Raw genomic sequence first — 26,275 nt, 5'->3', positions numbered from 1 at the left:
CTATAACCACTGGAATATTAGATAAAACTGTCCACATCTTCTTAACCAACCTTGAGGAAATGAGGAAACATGCCAATCCTCTGTCCTTATGCTTCTCAATTACTGCAGCCAAAGATCCCAAAGCATAGATCTGGAAGATATAAGATAATACCTTGCTCCCAATCAATTCTGGATGACCTTCCCCTATCCTCCACCCTCCTCTGAGGAGAAAGCATCTTTAACACATATCAGAGATGGGACTTTTCCCATACAAAAGGGAAAAATGTGGCACTTTACATGAGAACTGCTATGCCATCATTTCAATTTGAACACAGAATTGGATGACCATAGCACATATCACCAGTCTCTAGATAGCTAGAAAGAATATCCTCTAATAAGTCACTTTTGGATGGGTAAACCTTTTGAATAGACTTTTTCCTTCATCCTCCTCTTTGGAAATGATATTAGATTATCAAATAATCACTCATTTGCTGCAAATGTAGGAATTGAAAGGGATAGGTGAAAATGACTAAGTCTCCTTATTTTAATATTCCTCAAACACATACTGAGCCTTTATTCAAAATGTTGCAATGAGTAGCCCTAATTTAGTACTTCAATCTAAATGCAATCACACAAGATAGTAAGTTGAGTACTGTAATTTTTGTCTCTCGCTCTTTTTTTCTTTTTGGCTGCTAACAAAAGTGCAGTAACAATGCAGGAGATTTTGCTTGGAGAATATATACTACCAATAATTTTTTTAAAGGAAGACTAATCTGATGGAAGTATACAGAAATAATTGAAAGAGGAAAAAGAGAACTGAAGCATGGAAATCAGCTATATAGGCTACTATACTACAGTAGCAAAAGTATGAATGGAAGGGAAATGGAATGGTTAAAGAAAACTAAAATGGGACATTATCTCTGGACGTGAAGAGTTGAGGTTGATGGAATACTGTATACTTTTCATATAGCTAAAGACAAGTGAATTATTAAATTATCAGCATCATTAAAATCTCAGAAATTTGAGAGTATTCCAAAAACCAATAAATTATAAATAGTCCTTATAGATTATCTGTGATGTCTTCTCTCATGATTCTAGTAACTCCATAGGATCTCAGTAGCATTTTCTGTTACCTTCTTTCAAAGGCACTTTGGGAGTACAGTTTTCTTTACTCTCATGCTGAAAAGCTTTAGAAGGATCAAACCTCTTGAAACCTTTTGCCTTATTCACTTGTTCCTGAAACCTTTTCCCAACTTGGTTTTCCTTAGCCAGCTGAGAACGGAGTTTAGAAACCTCCAATTTGAGCTGGTTATTTTCTTCCTTTAATTTCATGACATGTCTAATTTTTTGCTTTTGATTCTGATGCCCCAATAACTTAGAATATGATTCACTTAGTTTATTCAGTTCTTCCTGCATTGTACCATGTTCAGTCAATAAAGCTCTCTTTTCTGCTTCAAATGCATCCAATTGTTACTGAAAATGCTTTGTTTTGTTATAAAGTTCTTCCTAAAGGAGATGCCATTTTTTCACTTCTTGTGTTAATTCCATATTCATTTCTCCAGTTTTGCTTGTTTCTTCCACCTCAAGTTGTCTCTTAAAGCCTTCACTTTGTTGCTTGAGTTTGTTCTGTAAATTAGAGCTGTTCTAGAGAAGAACTGTTGTTTCTTTTATTTCTTCTTCTTTAAGTGCCAATTTACTCTGCATGTCTAGAAGCATCCTTAAATATTCTTCATCATTCTTATTTTTAGCATGCTGAACCTTCAACATTTACTGCTGAACAAGCTCAACTGTTTTTTCTGCCTCAGAAGACTTTTTCCATAGTGATGAATTCTCATACCTAACATCCACCATTTCTTCAGTCACTGATCCTTTATGGCTCTCAAATTCAGCAATGACTTCTTTAAGACTTTGCGATGTATCATTGTACTTTTCCTGCCAGTGCAGAGAGGTCTGATTGTGTGCTTCATTGCTTTTCTCAATTTCATCCTGTTTCCCTTTAAGCTTTTCTTCTAAGAGTTGGAGCTCTCTAACTCTGGATTTATTCTCTTGTTCCAGCTGCTTCATCAGCCTTTTAGCCTGCTCATCCTTTTGTTGTAATTTATCAAGCTCACTCAATGCTTCTTTTAATTCTTCTTTCTCATTAATTAACTCTTCTTCTTCTTCTTCTTCCTCACTTACACCCATATAGTAAGAAGCAGATATTTTCTTTGAACACAGGTTCTTTGCCTCTGAATCTAGTTTTTTTAACTATACACACTCTGATTATAAGTTGAGAGACTAACAAATGCATTTCTGGTGTGGTTGACTGGAAGTTTTTCTTCTCTAGTATAGAATAAATTTTAATACATTGTTTTCATTAGTTCTAAGTTTCTGTTTTCAGTATTTTGTCATTATGAGTTAAATATAACAATTCATTATTTTTATTTATTTTTTTCTAAGATATAAAATATTCTCAGATTATTTTACATGAATCATTCCCAGGCCATGGAAGAGCTCAAAAAGAAGTTTGAGAAACAAGTAAGAGAAGTAGAGGAAAAACTGGGAAGAGAAATGAGAGTGATGAAAGAACATCATGAAAAACAAGCCAAAAACTAGCTAAAGGAGACCCAAAAAATACTGAAGAAAATAACACCTTAAAAAATAGCTTAACCCAAATGGTAAAAGAAGTCCACAATGCCAATGAGGAGAAGAATGCCTTAAAAAGCAAAATTTGCCAAATGGAAAAGGAAGTCCAAAAGCTTACTGAAGAAAATACTTCCTTAAAAATTTGAATGGAGCAATTGGAAGCTAGTGACTTCATGAGAAATCAAGACACTCTAAAACAAATCCACAAGAATGAAAAATTAAAAAACAATGTGAAATATCTCATTGGAAAAGCAACTGACCTGGAAAATAGATCCAGGAGAGATCATTTTAAAAGTAGTAGACTAACTGAAAGGAATGATCAAAAAAAAGAGGCTAGACATCATCTTTCAAGAAATTATCAAGGAAAACTGCCCTGATATTTTAGAACCAGAGGGCAAAACAGAAATGGAAAGAATCCACCGATCACCACCTGAAAGAGATCCTCAAAGGAAAACTCCTAGGAATATTGTAGCCAATTCCAGAGTTCCCAGGTCAAGGAGAAAGTATTACAAGCAGCTAGAAAGAAACAATTCAAGTACTGTGGAAGCACTATCAGGATAACACAAGATTTAGAAGCTTCTACATTAATGGACCACAGGGCTTGGAATATAATATTCTGGAGGTCAAAGGAGAAAAGATTACAACCAAGAATCACCTACCCAGCAAAACTGAGCATAATACTTCAGGAAGAAAATAGACATTGAGTGAAATAGAGGATTTTCAGGCATTCTTGCTGAAAAGACCAAAGCTGAATAGAAATTTTGACTTTCAAATACAAGACTCAAGAGAAACATGAAGAGGTAAGCAGGAATGATAAATCATAAGGGACTTATTAAGGTTGAATTGTTTACACTCTTGCATGGGAAAATTGTGTTTCTAACTTATGAGTCCTTTGTCAGTATTAGGGTAGTTGGAGGGAAAAATATATGTATGTATGTATAGATAGATAGATAGATAGATAGATAGATAGATAGATAGATAGATAGATAGATAGATAGATCGATAGAGGACACAGGGTGAGTTGAAGGTGAAGAGGTGATATCTGGAGAATAAAATTGAGGGGTGAGAGAGGATTATACTTGGAGGAGGTGAAAGGGGGAGGTAGAATGGGGTAAATTACCTCACATAAAATGACAAGAAAAGACTTTTACAGTGGAAGGGAAATAAGAGAAGGTGAGAGGGAATGAGTGAATCTTATTCTCATTGGATTTGGCTTAAGGAGAGAATAACATACACACTCAATGGGGTATGGAAATCTATCTTACCCTACAGGATAATGGGGGTGAAGGGGACAAGAGAGCAGGAGGATGATGGGAAGGCAGGTTGGAGGAGGGAGTAATCAGAAGCAAACACTTCTGAGGAAGGACAGGGTTAAAAGAAAGAATAGAATAAATGGGGGGCTGGATAGGATTAAGGGAAATATAGCTAGTTTTCCACAGCATGACTAATATGGAAGTGTTTTGTATGACTACACAATTATAACTTGTATTGAGTTGCTTATCTTCTCAATGAGGGTTGGTAGGGAAGGAGGGAGGGAAAAAAATTGGAACCAAAAGTTTTAAAAACAAAAGTTCAAAAAAATACATTTTCACATGCAATTGGGAAATAAGACATACAGGAAATGGGGTGTACAAGTCTATGCTGCCCTACAGAAAATTGAAGGGTAAGGGGATAAGAAAAGGGGGGGAGAGATAGAAGGGAGGGCAGATTAGGAAAAGGGGTATTCAGAATGCATGCCATCTTGGAGTGGGGGGAAGGGATGAATTGCAAGAAAATTTGGAACTCAAAATGTTGTGGAAGTGAATGTTGAAAACTAAAAATTAATTAATTAAAAATAAACAATGAATGATGAATGTGGAAATGAATGAGTAAAAGAATCATTTATTAAACTCTTGCTATGTGCAAACATTGAGCTAAGTGCTTAGGATACAAATGGGAAATTAAGACATTTCCTGCTCTTAGAAATCTCCCATTCTATGGGTGAAATAGTACTTACAGAAAGTTTGAGCTATAATTCAGATGGAATATTCCCATGACTTTGCAATGTATTGGCAGAGCATGTGGTAATGCCTATTTAATGTCGTTTACACTAATGAATCATATTAGTGTCAGATATGGAACAATTTGTCAAGGTCAAGGGTTTGGTGGCAATAATTTTCTTTTCTAGCTTTTCAATATGTTGAGGTAGGTCCTTCAGGAGCATTTGCCATACTGCATTTCCTAATGGGTTGTTTCACAAGAAGCTGGTTAAGGGCACTGGGAAGTAAGAATTGCTATTCCCAAAGTTCTTGTGTTCAGGGTCTTTGAGTTTATCCATCAGTTTGAGGGGAAATGGTGGTCAAGGTGATAAATGCATGTGGTTTGACTTGCTTGTTGCATGCTACCTTCTTTTTCTTTCTCATGGTGTCTTGCTGCTTCAGCTAAGAAGGTGGCAATTGGTTGGCCTTTTGCAGGGATAGTTTACTTTTTCTTCATGGGAATTGCTTCCTCAGATGTGACTTGGGCTAGAAGCAGGATTTCATGATTTGGGAGTGTGCCATCATTCTCAGGGATACTGTACTTATCTACCCATCTGGATGAATTGGTTAGCAGTTGTTACTGGTATTGCTGAGGGAAGTGAATGCTTTTCTCACAAAGATTTCACCCCTCAGTACTGGTTGCATGTTCTGGGCTTGAAAAAGGTCTGGTAGTTTGGTAAATACTAATATTCTCAAAACTTTTGAGCTTGAGGTCCTAGGATTTCTCTATCTGGGTTGGAGGGGAGATGATGATTAAACTGGTAGACATGGCTTGCCTTGCCTGGAACAGACTGCCTCCTTTCTCTTTTTCCAGATGTTCTACTGATTCAGCTAGATTCAATCAGGTGATGCAATATGAGACCTTAAGGAGAAATCACTTTTAGTAGATATCTAAAAGTACTTATAACTCATTATCTTGCACCTGGGTTTTCTTCTTAATCAGTAAAGCTGAATTAATTAAGCACTTGGTATGTGCCAGGCACTGGGATAAACACTGGTAATTCATAGAAAAGCAAAATCAAAAGAAGCAAACAAAAGGAAACTTCCCTCGAGGAGTTTATGTTCTATTGTACACTGTGTCCATTACATGTCTGCAAGAATAAATTATTTAATATTAGAATACTGGTGAGATTTTATCTTAAGTTTAAAAAAAAAACAGAAAAAAGAACGTATGGATACAAGGATTTCTAGATTCTTTAAAATGATTTTCTAATCAGGCCTTTCTGGTGATAGGATTTTGTATTGTGTAGCACATCAAATTGGAACTTCTGTAAATTCTTCAAGAAACCTGCAATGTCAATTATTTGGGCTACTGCTAGGAAGCTGTCTAATTGGTAAATAGTTGTAAATTTGATAAGTATGGAAATTGTTCAAAAGCAATGTTTTCTCTACATTTCACTGAAATTCTTTAATATGCAGGTTTTTCACTTTATTTTCCTCTATTGTTTTCCCCATCCCCTTTCCTTTCTCACTGACCCTTGTTCCCTTGAGTCATCTGTCATGGTCCTTCCTATTTATTCATAGAGACCAAACACTTGAATTACTTTATTGTCCCAAACATGGAAAATGTCAGGGCACTTAAAAAAAACCCCAAAAGCTTATATTTGAACTGTCATTAAGCCAACAGGATAGATGCTGTGGAGAGTAGTATAGGATTTATATTAGCATTGTAATCAATTTTTACTTTTTGGAGCCATCAAAAATATTAGAGATACAATAGAATGATTTTACTTTTGAAGAGGTGAAATGGAGCCAAATAGCCCACAGGTGTATAAAATTATTGCCCTCTGAGGACTGTGTGCCTTTGCTTCAATATCCTTTGAACTCTTCTGTATCTGTTCCACATCTAAGAGACTAGCAGGTAGGAATCCTTGAAATCAAGCACATCAGAAGCAATCAAAACCTCATAGGAAACCAGAATCCATGAGTTAAATTAATAATCATTTTAAGACTGAACATTAAAAATATCAATAATTCAAATGAAGTTGCTTTAAAAATGTTTGCTAGGGGCATCTAGGTGGTGCAGTGGATGGAGCACTGGCCCTGAAGTCAGGAGGACCTGAGTTCAAATCCAGCCTCAGACTAAACACTTGACACTAGCTGTGTGACCCTGGGCAAGTCACTTAACCCCAATTGCCTAAAAAAATAAAATAAAAATGTTTGCTTGTAGTGAATGCATATATTTCTTATTATCATCCCATGTGATCAAGGAGGAAGTCCATGACCATATCTCATGTTGCAAGTGACAAAATTCAAAATATATATAGGGTAATGATAACTTTATAATTTATATTAGATAGTAAAATAATAAACCAATAAAAATTCATACTTTATGATTTCATACATGTTTTAGTTAGAAAAAACACTTTGTAAATACTATCTTTGTAAGGAAGGCAGTATGGTACAGTGGAAAGAGTAAAGTATTTTGAGTCAGAGCCATTGGTTTCAAATCCCACTTAACCCCCTTAACATCTATTTGGTCCATTCAAGGGTCACTTACATTCTCTCAGCTTCAGTTTCCTCATCTGTAAAAAATAAAGGAGTTGGACTCGATGACCTCTAATGTCCTTTTCAGCTTTCAATCTATGACCCTATGATTTCATTTGATACTCAAATAAACCTAGGGCAGTAGGTGATATCAGTTACAGTATGAGGAAATTGGTAATGTGAAAGACTAAATTACTTTCTGAAGATCACATAGATAACAAATGTCTGAGGTGGAATTGGAGCCTAGTTTTTCTGTCATGAAGTCCAGTTCTCTATCCATAAAACTAAAAATGTTTTTACTGAGTGACTGCTATATGAAAATAGACAGGCATTCTCAATTGCTGAGACATAAATCCTGTCTCCAAAGGATTAAAATCTAGAAGAAAATACATGATATATAGGTAAATAAGTATGTTATAAATAATAATTGTGTAAGAATAGTACAGAAGGAGACCAGATAAGAGGAAGAACAACCAGAATGTAGACACAGGGAACAGGAAAGACTTCATAGAAGAAATATGAGTGTTCATTGGTGAGTAGGTAGGATTTCAACTGCAGCACATGGGAAGAAAAGTCAAATATATTGCAGTAATGTATTCTATGTATATGTTCTTTCTACAGTTCTGTCAGTGTGGGGTTAAATCTAGGCAGAACAGCAGATGCAAAGAAGAATGAGCTGAAATGTTTGGTACTCTATTTCCTAGCTCTTGAATCAGAGGGGGAGAGAATGCAGTAGGTGGTGGTGTCAATCAAGGAATCAAGGTTTCAGTTAGTAGTGGTGGTTAATTTAGGAGTCATGAGCTTAACCAGGAAAGGGCAGCTTGTTCCTTGAGGGTTGAAAGCAGGTTGAGTGTAGAGAGAAAGAGAGAGACAGAGAGACAGAGAGAAAGAGAGAAATGTAGTATTATGTGCATACATGCATGTATTATATATATATATCTATGAATATACACATATACAAATATACACGTTTATGTATCTATACCTTTGTATACATACAGATATACACATATATTTGTGTGTATGTGCATGTGTGTATGTGTTTGTGTCTCTGCATGTGTTTGTGTCTGTGTGTGTGTGTTCCAAAAAAGCTCTCATATACTTAACTCATACTTCTACTGTTCCAGTGCATCCCCTCATAATGTTATTCCTAAACTTCTGTAGTAATTTTTGGATTGTCTCTCTGCCTCCAATCTCCCTCCCTATTTTACTCCATTCATTCCATGCTCTACTTAGTGACCAAAAGTATCTTCCTAAAATGTAGATTCATGTCACCCCCTATTCAAAAAACTCCAATGGCTACATATTATCTCAAGTATCAAATATAAAATTAGCTTGGATTTAAAGCCTTTTACAATATGATATTTTTCTTATTTTCCTTCTCAGTCTTATACCTACTCCTCTCCACATACTCAACAATCCTGCAATACTTGCCTTCTGCTTTTAGGCAGATATAGGGGCTATACCTATAAGTTGAATGACATAGATTACCCCGGTAAGTAAATTCTCACCATTAATTCAAGTGATCATCTTTACTGCTACTTAAATGTTAGAGGGTTGTCTAAACCTAAACTTTAAACAACCACATAAAATACTCCAAAACATTAATATTTAAACAATGATAATTACTTTTATTGTGGCATCATCCACTTACACACATCAAATTGTCAAATAAGACAAAAAGGCAAGTAACAATTGTTGAAGAGGCTTCAGGAAAACAGGTACAATAATTCATTGTAGGTGGAGCTATAAATCAGTCTAGCAGTTCTGGAAAATAATTGGAAACCATGTCCAAAGGTCAATAAACTGTCAATACTACATGTATATCCTACCTTTTGATAGAAGTTAAAATAAGATTGTTCAATTAAAAAAAAGTTAAATTGAAACAAACTGAAATAAATCTCTCCCTCTATCAAAAATCTAACCTTTATCAACAAAGTAAACCCACATTAATTAAACTGAAAAAAGTGTTAACAAGTCTAAAGTCTTGTTCTGAGTTAAAAAATATAAATGCACAATGTCAATTCAATAAATATCTTTTGAGCATATTTTATTTTTTAAAGAAAAACATTTTAATTCCAAGAAAAATGAATAGAGCAGCAAAACACAGTGACTTTAGAAGACCAATAATGAAACATGCCTCTTGCATATTGATGGAAAGGTAATGGACTTGAAACTCAGGAAAAAAATATACATTCTAAGACATAATCAAAGAGTTGGTTTGTTTTGCTGATCTATATATATTTGTTACAGGGGATGGCTTGTGAGCTTGGGGAAGGAGTTTTAGGTTAGTGAATACAAATATACAGTTTTGAAATTATTACAACAAAACAATACATTCATATGCTACAACCATTTTAGCCATTCCCCAATAAACTGACTTGATCTAGTAATATTCCAATAATTAGTACCTACACTTCAATCATCACCTCATTGCTGTAGACTCACTGCTGGAGTTGTCCCTGCATCTCTTCTAGACATGGATCTGGGTTTTACCCAACACCATCACCCTCAACAGGCTGCTCATCAACCTTCTCTCCACACTCTTACTTCTCCTATATTGTCCCAAAACTACCAAGAAGGTGCATATGGCCTGACCTGGGGGCACCATTCCTGACTCCCCCAACCACAATTAAGCATGATTTTAGACATCCTTATTATGTAGCCTTGGGGTCTTTAACTGCCAAGCACTGGATGTTATTGATAGGAAACAATTCAGGAGAACAAATAGTAGTCGTTTAAGAGAATTTTTTGACCATAGTTATGATTCTATTTCAACAGTTTTTGCTTCTGTTGGGACATCCAATGCAATTCAGTTGGGATTAAATCCTGACAGGTTGTTTTTTCCACTGTTTAATTCATATGTTCATCTTTTATTGAGCACAGTGACAAACCTACATATCAGCAGTGTTAAGATTTGAAAAACTAGATGCAATTGAATTTCAAATAGTTATGATTGTTGTTTATAATAGATAACTAGGGGACACAAACTGAATTAATGTCAAATATAAATTATAGAATATCATAAAATGAAGGAGGAATGGCATGAATAGAGTTCTAGTCTTGGTATTAGGAGATTTGAATTGAAGTTTTGCCTCTAACAAATACTGGCTTTGTGGTCTTAGCCAAGTCACTTACCCTCTGGGTGCCGCAGGAAATTCTCAGACTATAGGTTGCAGAGAATATGTAGACATACATTGGTATAGGGAGTTTCCTCACTGATATTTCTCAAAACCAATACAATCACTGGTTTGGTCTAAAGAGCAAAAATAAATGGAGATTTGCTATTTCTTAATCAATATAAAAATTGAATTAAAATGGCAAAAAATGGGGACAAGCAGAAATCTTTTGGGAGTTGTTTTCAAGAAATCATTTCAATTTTTAAAAATTAATTAATTAATTTTGATTTATCAGCAATCACTTCTATAAGCTTTTGAGTTTTAAATTTTTCTTCCCCTCCCTCCCCAAGATGGTGCACAGTCTGATATAGGTTATATATATACATTCCTATTAAATATATTTTCACATTGGAGATGTTGTAAGTAAGAATTAGAACCAATAGGAGGAACCACCAGAAAGAGGAAAGAAAATGCAACAGAAGAAAAAAAATAGCAAATAGTATGCTTTGATCTGCATTCAAACTCTGTAGTTCTTTCTTTGGATCTGGACAGCATATTCCCTCATGAGGCCTTTGGAGATGTCTTAGATCCTTGCATTGCTGAGAAGGGTTAAGTTTATCAATGTTAGTACCTAACTGATTATGTTATTCCCTTCTTGAGCCAAATCTGATGAAAGTAAGGTTCAAACAATGCTCATCTCCCTCCCTTCCATGCCTCTGCTGTAATAGATTTTTGTGCCTTTTTCTGTAATATAATTTATCCTTGTCTGCCTCCTCCTTTCCTTTTCTCTCAATAAATTTTCTTAGTTATATCAAATTAATCTAATTACTTGGATCCATTTAACTCACTTGATTAGATTTTTTTTATCATTACATCAAAGTCAACTTATAACTACCCTGTTTATGTATACCCCTTTAACATGGTTTAATAACAATACAGTTCTCAAAGGTTACAAGTGTCATCTTCCCTTGTAGGGATGTAAGCAGTTTGCCCTTATTAATAACATTTTGTTTCTTTCTGTCCCATTTACCTTTTTATATTTCTCTTGAATCTTGTATTTGAAGACCAAATTTTCTATTGAGCTCTGGACTTTTTATCAGGAAGTTTTGGAAGTCCCCTATTTCATTTAATATCCATCTCCTCCCCTGAAATATCATGCTCATTTTCACTGAGTAGTTGATCCTTGGTTTTAATCCAAGCTCCTTTACCTTACAGAATATCATATTTCATGCCCTATGGTCTTTTAATGTAGAATCTGCAAGGTCCTGTGTAATCCTAACTGTGGTTCCATGACATTTAAATTGTTTCTTTCTGGCTGCTTGCAGTATTTTCTTTTTGATCTGGTAATTTTGGAATTTAGCTACTATATCCCTTAGTGTTTTTAATTTGGGATCTCTTTCAGGAGGTGATGGTGGATTCCTTCTATGGCTATTTTACCCTCTGGTTCTAGTACCCTAAGGAAGTTTTCTTTTATGATTTCCTGAAAGAGACTGTCCAAGCTCTTTTTTTTATCATGATTTTCAGGTAGAGCAATAATTTTTAAATTGTCTCTTCTGGACCAGTTTTCCAATTCATTCATTTTACCAATGAGTTATTTTATATTTTCATTCTTTTTTTTTCATTCTTTTGTTTTTGTTTGACTGATTCTTGCTCTCTCACAGAGTCATTAGTTTCCATTTGTCTGATTCTAATTTTTAACTAATTGTTTTCTTTTATTAGATTTTGTACCTCCTTTCCCATTTGGCCAATTGTATTTTTTAGGGACTTGTTTTCTTCACCGTATTTTTTTTCCAGTTGGCCAACTGTATTTTTTAAGGACTTGTTTTCTACAATTAATTTTTGTCCTTCCTTTTCCCAGCTATTGGCTTTCTCTTGCATATCTTTCATTTCTTTTCCCATTTTTTTCTTTTATCTCTCTCATTTGACTTTTAAAATCCTTCTTGAGATCTTCCAAGAAGGCTTTTTGGCCTTCAGAGCAGTTCATATTTTCTTTTGAGGTTCCAGATGTGGGTTTGTTGACAATTTTGTCCTCCTCAGAATTTCTGCTTTGATCTTCACTCTTCACATAATAAAAATCCATTGTACATTACTTTTTGCTCATGGTGTTTCTTATTTCCTGGCCTTTAAAGAGATTGAGCTCTCCTGATGGGGAGCAGAGGGCAGTGACCCAAGCTTCTTGTGTTGGGAGCCTAATGCCTGGTCACTGGCTTTGTGTACTGGGGCCTTTGATGTTGTCAGTTGGAAGCTGTAGGTTTCTGTCAGGTTACCTGGTATTGGGTTGGAATCAGTAACATTGGAACTCTAGGCATAGAATTGAGTAATGTGGCTCCTGGAGATTTCCTGCTCACTCGGGCCTTTCCTTTCTTTCACTTTCTTCAGTTCCTTTCAGATGGATGTTGCAGGATGTTTATCTGCTTGGAGCCCCTTGGAGCACTGCTTCCCTCAGTTTTGCTGAGGCACTGGGACAGCTGGTAGTTGTGGAATGCTGAGGCACGTGGTGGTTTTCCAAGTTGGTTTCCACCAGTTCCCCCACCCTCACTGAGGCACTCAGGAGTCCAGGTGTTGATGTTTGCCTCCCTGGGTTTCAGGATCTCCTGCTGGTATGCTGAGGTGGGGCTTTCCATTAACTTCCTGGGATGCCTCCCATTCTGTACTGCTCCCCTTCCCCCAGGGCAAGAAGGACCTTTCCCATTAATTCCTCAAGCTCCCTGGGTTACTAGACTGCTGTAGTTCATCTTTCTTCTGGTTCAGCTGTTCCAGGGTTTTTCCTGGAGAAATGTTTTCTGGGCTGTCACAGTTTAATAAACTAGGGTAAGAGTGACTTACTTCTGACACCACCACCTTGGCTGCCAGAAGCTTAAGCATATTTTATATATAAGAAATTCCTGTTCTGGTCAATTATTCATTCATCCATTCTCAATCAACAAGCAATTATTAACTGTTTACTGTGTGTCTGATACTGTACTAAGTGCTGGGGATATAAAGAAAGGGAAGAAATAAACATGATCCAGCCCTTAAGGAGCTCATATTCTAATAAGGGAGACAACATGCAAATAAAAACTATATAAAATATGTAGACAGGAATGATGGAAGGTATTCTCAGATAAAAGAAACTAACATAGTAGGTGCAAAGGAGGATACAATAATGTGAAATTGACAACCTAAGTGACTGGTGTGGGTACCTACAATATTAATAGGAAAGTTCCTGAAATGAAGATAATTTGGGGAGAAAGATAATAATCCTACTTTAGGTTGTTGAGTTTGTAAAGTCTATAGACCATTCAGGTCAAGATGTCTAGCAAGTCATTAATAATGTGAAAACTGAATGTCAAGAGAGATATTAGGGTTGGACCAATAGATGTTAGAATCATCTGGATATAAGTGATAAATTGACCTGAAAAGTTGATTCAAAGAGGTTACAATTTAATATGAATGAAGTAACATGAAATTCAATCCTCTATTTTGAGGATTTGAACTTCCTGGGGAAGTTACTTAACTCCTTTTAAGTAAGTACTCTGGTCTTCTTAAATGAGATTCAGGATAGTTAAGTTCTAACATGCCTGCCATCTCCAAAATTCTATGGTTTTACACACACACTCACACATCCATATGTATGTATATGTGTATGTATGTATGTATGTACGTATATACATGTGTGTATATGTGTGTGTGCATTTAACACTTATTCCATTGACATTATAAACTTAATATGAATAATAGATTTTCTTCCATTTTTCTCCTTCCTATATCCTTTCTTTCTGTTCCTTCTAACTAATAAGCAATCATTTCCCATTAATATAGTAAAACTCTTTAAAAATACATGAGGCAAAAATGTTATTACACATCTTTTTCTCAGCAAATTTAAGCAACTATTAGAGATTCAATAAGTATCCCTTTCCTGGGAATTGAAGGAAATATGTTTGCCACTCTCATAAGCTATTCTTCCCTTCATGAATTGTAGAATGTATGAAGGGGAGTAAAAGACAATTGACCTAGATAAGAATTCTTTTTGGAGTGTCTCTGAAAATAAAAATGAACATATAATATCAGATTGCAAATCTTAAGTTATAAAGAAAGTGGTACCTCCTAAGGCAGCTGCTAGAAATAAAAACATAAAAGATTTTAAAGTAAATTAGAAATCTATATATCTCCATGTATCTATCTGTGAATGTGTTCATGCATATAGGTATATGTCTATGTATATGCATATGTATATATGCATATATATACATATACACATTCAGACACATACACAAACACACATATAGCATGATGGCATAGTAGAGGCAGCAACCCAGCTGAAACCTCCCAACATTCTCTTCTAAACAATTTTAAAATAACAGCTCAATTTAAATTCTGCAGCACAAAATTCAATGAAAAGATCAAGGCAAGACATTTATCCAGCTGTAGACAACTTAGGAGGTTGTCAGGAAAGGTCTGTGGAGCAGTTTGGAGCACATGTTGCAGCACGGACCTTGGAAGAGATCACAGGGGACAATTTACTGGCACTCAGTACAGAACATGACACTATATGACAACTCAATTGTATATATGCAGTTCTGGGTCACAGGCTCAGGGAAAAGAGTAAAGCTAGCAAAAGAGCAGCAGCTCTTTTTGGGTAAGAACCAGGGTGCAGGGGGCAGAGTCAAGATGGGGGAGTGAAAGCAGTGACTTGCTTGAGGTCTCCCCCAAAACCCTCTAAATACTTATAAAATGGCTCTAAACAAGTTCTAGAGCAGCAGAACCCCATCCCCCCCACCCAAAAAAAACAGAGTGAAACAAATTTCCAGCACAAGACAACCTGAATGACTGATTGGAAAGGTCTATTGTACAAGGCTGGGAAAGGAACACAGTTCAGTGTGGGTGTGCAGGCAAAGATCAGACCTCAGCAAATCTGGAACAGACCTCAGAGGACTGAATCGTGGGCAGCTGTGGTGGTTTCCAGACTTCTCAATCCACAAATGCCAAAGAGAACTGAGAAGGTCAGCAGGAAAGGTCTGTTAGACTATGATGAGAGAGGAACTTAGTCCTAGCCGCAGTACCAGAGCAGCACCAGGGCAACAGCTGCTTCTGGAGCTATTAGCCCACAGACTAAGGGTGAATCTATTGGCTGATCAGAGGGGGATGGCAAGGATCTCTTTGTTGGTACTGAGGAAGGATTCTCTTGTTTTGCCTGTGCTTGGATCTTTGTCACAATTCTGGGTGGTGGTACTTGGGCAAGGAGGAACACTGGCACAGTGGAGCTTGTAGTGGTGGTGGAGGGAATCATCCTCACAGTTACAAGGCAGAAAAGAGTTCATGTGGTTACTCATAGATCAGAGTACAGGGGAGGAAAGGAGTAAACACCTCAACCTTGATTATATTACTTTGGAAGAACTGAAAATTTACAGATCCCTAGAAATATCTCAGAAAAAAGCTGCACAAAATAGTACATTCTCCACACTGGAAGCAGACCCTTACCTAAACAAAAAGTTTAAAATTCAAGTAATTGGCTGGGAACATGAGTAAACTGAACAAAGAAGTCAGACCATAGAATCTTATTTTAGTGACAAAGAAGATCAAAACATACAACCAGAAGAAGACAACAAAGTCAAAGCTCCTACATCCAAAGCCTACAAGAAAAATATGAATCAGTCCCAGGACATGGAAGAGCTCAAAAAAGATTTTGAGAAATAAGTAAGAGAAGTATAGATAAAATTAGAAAGACAAATGAGAGTGATGCAAGAAAATCATGAAAAACAAGTCAACACTTTTCTAAAGGAGACCCAGAAAATACTGAAGAAAATAACATCTTAAAAATAGCCTAACCCAAATGGCAAAAAAGATCCAAAAATGAATAAAGAGAATGCCTAAAAAAAAAAAAGAATTGGCCAGATGTAATAGGAAACCAAAAGCTCATTGAAGAAAATACTTCCTTAAAAATTAGAATGGAGCAAATGGAAGCTAGTGACTTTATGAGAAATTAAGACATTGTAAAAGAAAACCAAAAGAAAATAGAAGACAATGTGAAATATCTCATTGGAAAAACAACTGACCTGGAAAATAGATCCAAGAGACAGAATTTAAAAATTATTGGGCTATCTGAAAGCCATGATCAAAAAAAAAATAGCCTAGACATCATCTTTTCTTTTTCAATCTTTTTTTTTCTTATTTTTAACATGTGTTTTTAAAACTTTGGGTTACAAATTTTCTCCCTCCCTCCTTGCCCACCCTCATTGAAAAGGCAAGAATCTTGATACAGGTTATAGATGTGTACTCATGCAAGACACTTCCATAGTAGTCCTGTTGTGAAAAACTAAGTATATTTCGCTTCATCCTATCCTACTCTCCATTTAAACTATTATCTCTTTTGACACTGTCCCTCCTCAGAAATGTTTGATTTTGATTATCCCCTTCCCCAATCTGCCCTCCCCTCTCTCAACCCTCTGCTCTCTTGCCCCCTTCCCCCCTTATTTTCCTAGAGGGTACGATAGATTGCCATATACCATTGTGTATGCTATTTCCTCCTTAAGCCAAATCCTATGAGAATAAGATTCACTCATTTCCTCTCACCTTCCCCCATTTCCCCTCCACTGTAAAAGCCTTTTCTTGTCTGTTTCATGTGAGATAATTTACCCCATTCTACTTCTCCCTTTCTCCTTTGTGCAGTATAATCCTCTCTCACCCCTTAATTTTATTTTCCAGATATCACCTCACCATCTTCAACTCACCCTGTGCCCTCTATCTATCTATCTATCTATCTATCTATCTATCTACCTATCTATCTATACATACATATAATTTTTCACTCCCACTACTCTAATACTGACAAAGTACTCATGAATAACAAATATCACCTTTCCCTGCAGTAATGTAAACAGTTCAAGCTTAATAAATCTCTTATGATTCTTCCATGTTTCATTTGAGACTTGTATTTGAAAGTCAGATTTTCTATTCAGCTCTTGTCTTTTCCTCAGGAATGCTTGAAAGTCCCCTATTTCATTGAATGACCATTTTTTTACCCTGAAGGATTTTGCTCAGTTTTGCTGGGTAGGTGATTCTTGGTTGTAGTTCTATCTCCTTTGCCCTCCAGAATATCATACTCCATGCCCTCCAGACCCTTAATGTAGAAGCTGCTAAATCTTGTGTTATCCTGATTGTGTTTCCACAATACTTGAATTGTTTTTTTCTGGCTGCTTGCCATATTTTCTCCTTTACCTGGGAATTCTGGAATTTGGCTACAATATTCCTAGGAGTTTTCCTTTGGGGACCTCTTTCAGGAGGTGATCAGTAGATTCTTTTAATTCTATTTTGCCCTATGGTTCTAGGACCTCAGGGCAGTTTTCCTTGATAATTTCTTGAAAGATGATGTCTAGCCTTTTTTTTTGGTCATGGCTTTCAGATAGTCCAGTAATTTTTAAGTTCTCTCTCCTGGATCTATTTTCCAGGTCGGTTGTTTTTCCAATGACATATTCCACATTCTCTTCTATTTTTTCATTCTTTTGGATTAGTGTTACAATGCCTTGGTTTCTCAAATTGTCACTAGCTTCCAATTGCTCCATTCTAATTTTTAAGGAAATATTTTCTTCAGTAAGCTTTTTGGATTTCCTTTTCCATTTGGCCAATTTTGCTTTTTAGGGCATTCTTCTCCTCTTTGGCTTTCTGGATCTCTTTTGCCATTTGGGTTAGGCTATTTTTTAAGGTGTTATTTTTTTCAGTATTTTTTGGGGTCTCCTTTAGCATCACTTTCAGTTTTTCCTCTACTTCTCTTACTTGCTTCTCAAAATCCTTTTTGAGCTCTTCCATGGCCTGGGACCAATTCATATTTTTCTTGGAGGCTTTGGACGTAGTACTTTTGGCTTCATTGTCTTCTTCTGGTTGCATGTTTTGATCTTCTTTGTCATCAAAGTAAGATAATATAGTCTGACTCTTTTTGTGCTGCTTGTTCATGATCCCAGCCAATTACTTGAGTTATAAACTCTTTGTTAAGGTAGAGGTGTGTTTCCAGTGTGGAGAATGTACTGTCCCAAGCTTCAGGGGTTTTGTGCAACTATTTTCAGAGATACTTCTGGGGACCTGTAAATTTTCAGTTCTTCTAACATGCTATGATGAAGGGTGAGGTGTTTACTCCGTTCCTGGCCTGTGCTCTGGTCTACCAGCACTCTTTTCTGTCTTGTAACTGTGAGGAGGATTTACTCTCCATAGTCACTACAAGATCCACCATGCCAGTGCTCCTTCCTGTCCCTGGACTGCCACCCAGAACTCTGACCCAGATCCAAACATGGGCAAAGGAAGAGAATCCCACACCAGCAGAGAATTCCCTGCAATTACCCTCTGATCAGTCACTGATTCCCCTTTAGTCTGTGGGCCAGAGGCTCAGGAGGCAGCTGTGCACTGGGGCTGAGCTTGGGGACTGAGGCTGGAACCCTCCTGTGCTTTTCTCTCACCACCACAGAAACAGACTTTTCCCACTGACCTTCTAAGTTGTCTTTGGTGTTCATGGGTTGAGAAGTGTGGAAACTGCTGCAGCTGCCTGTGATTCAGTCCTCTGGGGCCTGCTCCATCTTTGCTGCAGTCTGTGTGCCCATGCTGAACTCTGTTCCTCTCCCAGCCTGGCATGATATACCTTTCTGATCAACCATCCAGGTTATCTTAGGCAGTAAATTTGTTTCACTCTGTCTTTTTATGGGTTCTGCTGCTTTAGAATTTATTTAGAATCATTTTTATAGGTATTTGGAGGGGGTTGGGAGAGAGCTCAAGCAAGTCACTGCTTTTACTCTGCCATCTTGGCTCTGCCTCCCTAGACATCATCTTTCATGAAATTATTAAAAACAGTTCGGATATTCTAGAACCAGAAGCCAAAATAGAAATGGAAAGAATCCACTGATCACCTCCTGAAAGAGATCCCTAAAGGAAAACTCTTAGGAATATTGCAGGCAAATTCCAGAGTTTCCAGATCAAGAAGAAAATATTGCAAGCAGCCAGAAATAATTCAAGTATTGTGAAAACACAATCAGGAAAGCACAAGACTTAGCAGCTTCTATGTTAAGGGGCTGAAAGGCTTGGAATATAATATTCAAGAGGGCAAAGGAGATAAGATTACAACCAAGAATCACCTTCCCAGCAAAACTGATTATAACCTTTCAGGGGAAAAAATGGATTTTCCATGAAATAGAGGACTTTCAAGCATTCTTGATGAAAAGACTAGAACTGAATTGAAAATTTGACTTTTAAATACAAACTCAAGAGAAGCATGAAGAGGTAAACAGGAAAGATAAATCATAAGGGGCTTATTAAGGTTGAACCACTTACATTCCTACATAGAAAGATGATATTTTCAACTCATGAGACTTTTGCCAGTATTAGGGTAGTTGGAAGGAAAAAAATATATGTATTGGTAGATAGATAGATAGATAGATTAGATAGATAGATAGATAGATAGATAGATAGATAGATAGATAGATAGATAGATAGATAGATAGAGGGCACAGGGTGAATTGAAGATGAAGGGGTGCTATATGGAAAATAAAATTAAGGGGTGAGAGAGGATTATAATGGGAGAAGGAGAAAGGGAGAGGTAGAATGGGGCAAGTTATCTCACATAAAACAGACAGGAAAAGGATTTTAATGTGGAGGTGAAGTGGGGGAAGGTGAAAGGGAATGAGTGAATTTTATTCTCATCAGATTTGTCTTAAGGAGGGAATAATATACACACTCAATTGGGTGTGGAAATCTATCTTACACTACAAGAAAATAGTTAGGAAGGGATTGAGAGAACTGAGGGATGATAAAAGGGAGGGCAGGTTGGGGGATGGGTAGAAAACACTTCTGAGGAGAGACAGGGTCAAAAGAGAATAAAACAAATGGGGGGAGTGGGAGAGGATGAAGGGAATTATACTTAGTTTTCCACAACATGGTTATTAAAGTGTTTTGTATGACTACACATGTGCAACCTGTTTGAGTTGCTTGCCTTCTTAATGAGCGTGGGTAGGGAGGTATGAAGAGAGAAAATTTGGAACCCCAAAATTTAAAAATAAATGTTAAAAATTGTTTTATAAAAATAATTCTCTTTAGGAAAATGTGCTCAATAAATGCTTACTGATTCAATTACCAAAAAAAAATAATAAACCAGGGTGCAAACTAAGTGAACAGTGATCATACCTCTTCCCAGATCATGCCACCTGGGAAATACCAAAACTTACAAATCACTAGAAGTAGCTCTGAAAATAGTAATGTAAAAAAGCCTAAAGCTAGGGAAAGTGGATCCCAATCCCCAGAGGAGCAGAGCCCAACTTAACATAAAATCCAAAGTCAAGAAAAGGGCTAGAAAAAATGAGTGAACAACAACAAAAACTTTGCCATAAAAAATAACTATGGTGGTGCCAGGGAAGACCAAAAGACAAACTCAGAGGACAACAACATAAGTGAAATCTCAATGAAAAAAAATGGTAATTTGGAAACAAGCTCAAAAAGAATTCTTGGAAGAAAAAGATAAGAAGAGGGTAGTAAAAATTGAAGAAAAAAGACATACATGATGCAAGAAAATTATGAAAAGAGAATTAGCAATGGAACCAAGATGATGGAGTAGAGAAAGCATTCAATGGAGCTTGTCAAACATTCACCTCCAATAACCTTTAAAATAATATCTTAAATTGAATTCTGGAATAGCAGAGCCAACAAAAGATCGGAGTGAGATGTTTTGCCAGCCCACCTCCATCAAATGGAGGAGGTCAGAAAGAGAGTTCTGTGACATGGGAATGGAGAGTGGGTCAGAGCCCATGTATATGAAACACCCATAGTGGGAAGAAGAGGTGGTGACAAAAAAAAAATGACTGCTTCAGTAGCTACAAAGCCAGAGACAGTAAGGGGATCTAGAAACTGGTCAGAAAGAGATTGTAGGAAACTCTTGTCCTACCACTGGGCAAAACACCAGATATTGTTTGACAGATCATTTGCCTGTACCCACTGGGTCATAGTTCAAGAGTGTAGAGGAGCACTTTATGTCAAAAGGCAGTGAGACTTTTGAGAAGCCAAATTGCTTTTGTGCAAAAGGTTTAGGGACCCAAAGGAACAGTATCACTTCTGACCCCAAGGGAGCAAGGTCCCAGAGGAGCAATATCACTTCTAGTTCCATGGGATTACAGGCACTTTATGAGAAAGGACATAAGTATAGACCAGGAGAGCACTAGTATAGCAGAGCTTGCAGTCACAGTGGAAGAAGGATACTACTCACAGTTCCAGGACAGAAAGGAGTGGTTGTGGACACTCATAGTGTCAGAGTACAGGCCAGGAGTGTAGTAAACATCTCTCCTTAGATCATACCACCTTGGAAGAACTGAAAACTAACAGGTCCTGCCACACCTCTTTCCAGACAACTTTATCTTTAAAGAACCAAAATCCTCCAAATCCCCAAATTTGTTCTGAAAACTGCTTTGAAAAAAAGCTGAAAGCCTGAAACAGTACCTCTGCATCCCCAAACATAGAACAGAGCACAACTTTAATGTAAAGTTCAAATAAAATAAAAATAGGGTTGAAAAATAAGCAAAGAAGCAAACAAAAAGAACCTGTCTTTAAAGTCTGCTATATTGAAAGGAGAGGTAAAGACTAAAACTCCAAAGAAGACAATGAAGTCAAAACAACCATAAGCAAAGCCTTAAAGAAAAAAAAATGAATTGGACACAAGCACAAGAATTTCTAAGTTCAATTTTTTTTCTCTCTCCCACCCTCCCTTCCCCCATCCTCAAGATGACAGACAATTTGATACAGGCTATGCATACACAATCATAGTAAACATATTTACACATTAGTCATTCAATAAGAATTTCTAGAAAAGCTAAAAAAAACTTTCAAAATCAAATGAGAGTTAAAGAAGAAAAAAAAATTAAGTTGAAGTAATATAAATACTAAACATACAACAAAAAAGCATAGCATCTAAAGTCTCAAAGGAAAAGCTGAATAAATTGAAAGAGGAAATACATGGTAAAACTATAGTAATTGGGGATCTCAGCTTTCCCCTCTCATAATTTCAGAAATTTAATCATAAATTAAAAAAAGAAAGTACCCAAGGAGGTAAATAGAATCTTAGAAAACATAGGTATTATAAACTTCTGAAAAAAACTTAGTGGGAAAAGAAAGTAGTATAGGCAAGGAGTAGGGAACCTGTGGTCTCAAGGCATATATGCCATTTTTTGAGTATATCATTTTTTGAGCTATACAAGGCACCTTCACAAAAATTGACCATGTACTAGTGCATAAAAACCTCACAACCAAATGCAGAAAAGCAGGAATATTAAACACATTCTTTTCAGGACAAAATTTAACAAAAGTTACAATTAATGAAGGGCCATGAAAGCATAAATATAAATTAATTGGAAATAAAGTATACTAAACTTGAAGAATTAGATATTCAAGGAATAAATCATAGAAACAAGCAATAATGTTATTGAAGATAATGGGTACAATGAGATTATATTAAATAATTTGTAACATACAGTCAAAGTAGTACTTAGGAGAAAATGTTTATCTCCAAGCACATATATCAATAAAGAAGAGAAAAAAAAACCAGCAATATATTGCATATGCAACGACAATAACCATAAAACCTAGAAAAAAGAACAATGTAAAAATAGTCAATGAAATATCAAAATAGAAACTTGAAAATCAAATGAAAGATTAATAAAATTGAAATAAAAAAGAACTAATAAATAAAATTAGAAAATAGGTGTATGAAAGAAAAACAATAAAATAGATAAACTATTGGTTAATTGAATTTAAAAGGAAAGAAGAAGACAAAATTAATAATATCAAATAAGGGAGGTGGAGCCAAGATGGTGGAGAAAAGGCCAAGACTTATCTGAGCTTTACCCCAAACCCTCCAAATACCTTTAAAAATGTATTTAAAAAGTTCTAGAGCAGCAGAACCCACAAAAAGGCAGAGTATTTCACATTGTCTTCATTTTTTTTTCATTCTTTTTGGTTTTCTTTCACCATAGTAACAGTCAGAAGAAGACAACAAAGTCATCCAAAAGCCTCCAAAAAAATATGAATTGGCCTCATACCATCAGAGAATTCAAAAAGGGTTTTGAAAATCAAGTAAGAGAAGTAGAGGAAAAATGGGAAGAGAAATTATAGTGATGCAAGAAAATCATGAAAAAAGTCAATGCCTTGGTAAAAGAGACACAAAAAGTACACTGAAGAAAATAGCACCTTAAAAAACAGAAAAATCCAAATGGTAAAAGACGTTCAAAAAGCCAATGAAGAGAAGAATGACTTAAAAAGCAGACTTGGCTAAATGGAAAAAAAAAAAAAAGAGGCACAAAAGTCACTGAAGAAAAGAACACCTTAAAAAGTAGAACTGGTTGAATGGAAAAGGAAGTAGAAAAGTTCAATAATTCCTTAAAAATTAGAATTGAGGAAATGGAAGCTAATGCCTTTATGAGAAATTTTGAAATATATCATTGAAAAAAACAACTGACCTGGACATCAGATCCAGGAGAGATAATTTAAAAAACTTTTAGACTACCTATAAGGCACAATCTAAAAAGAGCCTAGACACCATCTTTCAAGAAATTGTCAAGGAAAACTGCTCTGATATTCTAGAACCATAGAGTTGAATAGAAATTTAAAGAATCTACAAATCACCTCCTGAAAGAGATCTGAAAATGAAAACTCCCAGAAATATTATAGCCAAATTCCAGAGCTCCCAGGTAAAGGAGAAAATATTACAAGAAGCCAGAAAGGAAAAAAAAATCAAGTACTGTGGAGCCACAGTCAGGATCACAGAAGATTTAACAGCTTCTACATTAAAGAATGGGAAGGTTTGGAATATGATATTATGGAGGGCAAAGGAGCTAGGATTACAACCAAGAATCACTTACCCCACAAAACAGTATAATCCTTCAAGGGAAATATGGACATTTAATGAAATGGACTTTCAAGTATTCTTGATGAAAAGGCCAAAGCAGAATAGAAAATCTGACTTTCAAATACAAGACTCAAGAGAAGCATAAAAAGGTAAACAAGAAAGGGAAATCATAAGGGGCTTACTAAAGTTAAATTGTTTACATTCCTACATGGGATGATGACATTTTTAACTCATAAGAACTTTCTCATCATTAAGGTAGTTAGAAAGAGTATATATAGACAGAGGGCACAGGGATGAGTTGAATATGAAAGGGTGATATCTAAAAATAAAATTAAGGGATGAGAGATGAATATAGTGGGAGAAATAGAAAGGAAGAGAAAGGATGGGGCAAATTATATCACATAAAAGAGGCAAGAAAAAGCTTTTACAGCGTAGGGGAAAAGGAGAGAAGCTAAGGGGGAGTGAATGAACATTAATCTCATCAGCACTGGTTCAAAGAGAGAATAAAATACACACTCAATTGTGTACAGAAATCTATCTTACCCTAGAAGAAAGTAGGATAGCAAGGTTGGGAGGGTGATAGAAGGGAGGATAGATTGGGGGAAGAGGAGTCAGAAACAAAACATTTTTTAGGAGGGACACAGGGAAAGGAAAGTGAGAACAGAATAAATGGAGTTGGAGAACAGAATGGAGGTAAATATAGTTAGAAAAGTAATTGTGCCTCTTAATGTGATGTAATTTACCTTTTTCTGCTTCCTCCTTTCTTCTCCCATTACAATTCTTTTTTTTACCACTTCATTAATTTTTTTATCATCACATCAAAGTCAATTAAATCCCACCCCCTCTGTCTATGTATATCCCTTCTAAATGATATAATAAAGATACATTTCTAAAGAGTTATAAATATCATGTTCCCATGTGGGTATATAAAAATTTTAACCTTGTTGAACAACATGTTTTTCCTCCTTTCCTGTTTACCTATTTATGCCTCCTTTGAGTCTTGTATTTGAAGATTATTTCCATTGAGATCTGATCATTTCATCAGGAAAGTCTGGAAGTCCCTTATTTCATTGAATATCCATCTCTTCCCCTGAAAGATTATGCTCAATTTTGTTGGGTAGTTGATCCTTGGTTGTAATTCAAGCTCCTTTGCCTTCTGGAATATCATATCCCAAGCCCTTTGATCTTTTAATGTAGAAGCTGCAAGGTCCGGCATAATCCTAACTGTGGTTCCACAATATTTGAATTATTTCTTCCAGGCTGCTTCCAGGATTTTCTCCTTGACATGATAATTCTGGAATTTTGCTGTAATATTTTTTGGCACTTTCAATTTCAGATCTCTCTCAGGAGGTAATCGGTGGATTCTTTTGATGACCAATTTACTCTCTGGTTCTAGGGCCTCTGAGCAGTTTTCCTTAATAATTTCCTGAAAGATACTATCCAGGCTCTTTTTTTTTTTTCATCATGGCTTTCAGATAGACCATTAATTCTTAAGTTAACTCCCCTGGATCTATTTTCCAGGTCAGTTGTTTTTCCAATGAGCTATTTTACATTTTCTTTAATTTTTTCTTTCTTTTGATTTTGTTTGACTGATTCTAGATGTCTCATAGAGTCATTAGCTTCCAATTGTCCAAATCTAATTTTCAATGAATTGTTTTCTTCAGTTAGCTTTTGAACCTCCTTTTCCATTTGGCCAATTCTGCTTTTTAAGGACTTGTTTTCTACAGCTAATTTTTGACCTTCCTTTTCCAAGCTATTGACTCTCTCTTGCATACCTCTCATTTCTTTTCCAAATTTTTTCTTCTATCTCTCTTATTTGATTTTTAAAGTCCTTCTTGGTCTTTTCCAAGAAAGCTTTTTGGGTTTGAGCCCAGTTCATTTTCCTCTCTGATGTTTCAGGTGTGGGTATATGGACAATGTTATCCTCTCCTGGATTTGTGTTTTGATGTTCCCTGTCACCAAGATACTTTTCTATGGTAATTTTTTTTTTCTATGTTGCTTCTTGCTCATGCTGTTTACCTTTTTCTTGCTTTTAAAGTTGATCTCTGCTTCTGGGACACAGGGGGCACTGCCCCAGGCTTCTTGTGCTGGGAGCTAGGGGCCTGGTTACTGGTTTGCTGAGGTGGGGCTTGCCACTGGTTTGCTGGGATGCCTTCCTTCTTGTACCGGTCCCCTTCAGCCACAGCAAGAGGGACCTTTCCCAT

The 26,275-nt window shown here is 36.2% G+C and overlaps 1 pseudogene; it reads right to left on the bottom strand.

Annotated features, from left to right (window-relative positions):
• LOC114036421 lies at nt 1-26,275 on the bottom strand (annotated as a pseudogene).

This window comes from Vombatus ursinus, unplaced genomic scaffold, assembly GCF_900497805.2.
Source record: "Vombatus ursinus unplaced genomic scaffold, bare-nosed wombat genome assembly UNPS02009835.1, whole genome shotgun sequence".
Taxonomy (NCBI): Eukaryota; Metazoa; Chordata; class Mammalia; order Diprotodontia; family Vombatidae; genus Vombatus; species Vombatus ursinus.
The sequence above is the reverse complement of the archived record's forward strand: the minus strand, read 5'-3'. Positions and strand labels throughout refer to the sequence as shown.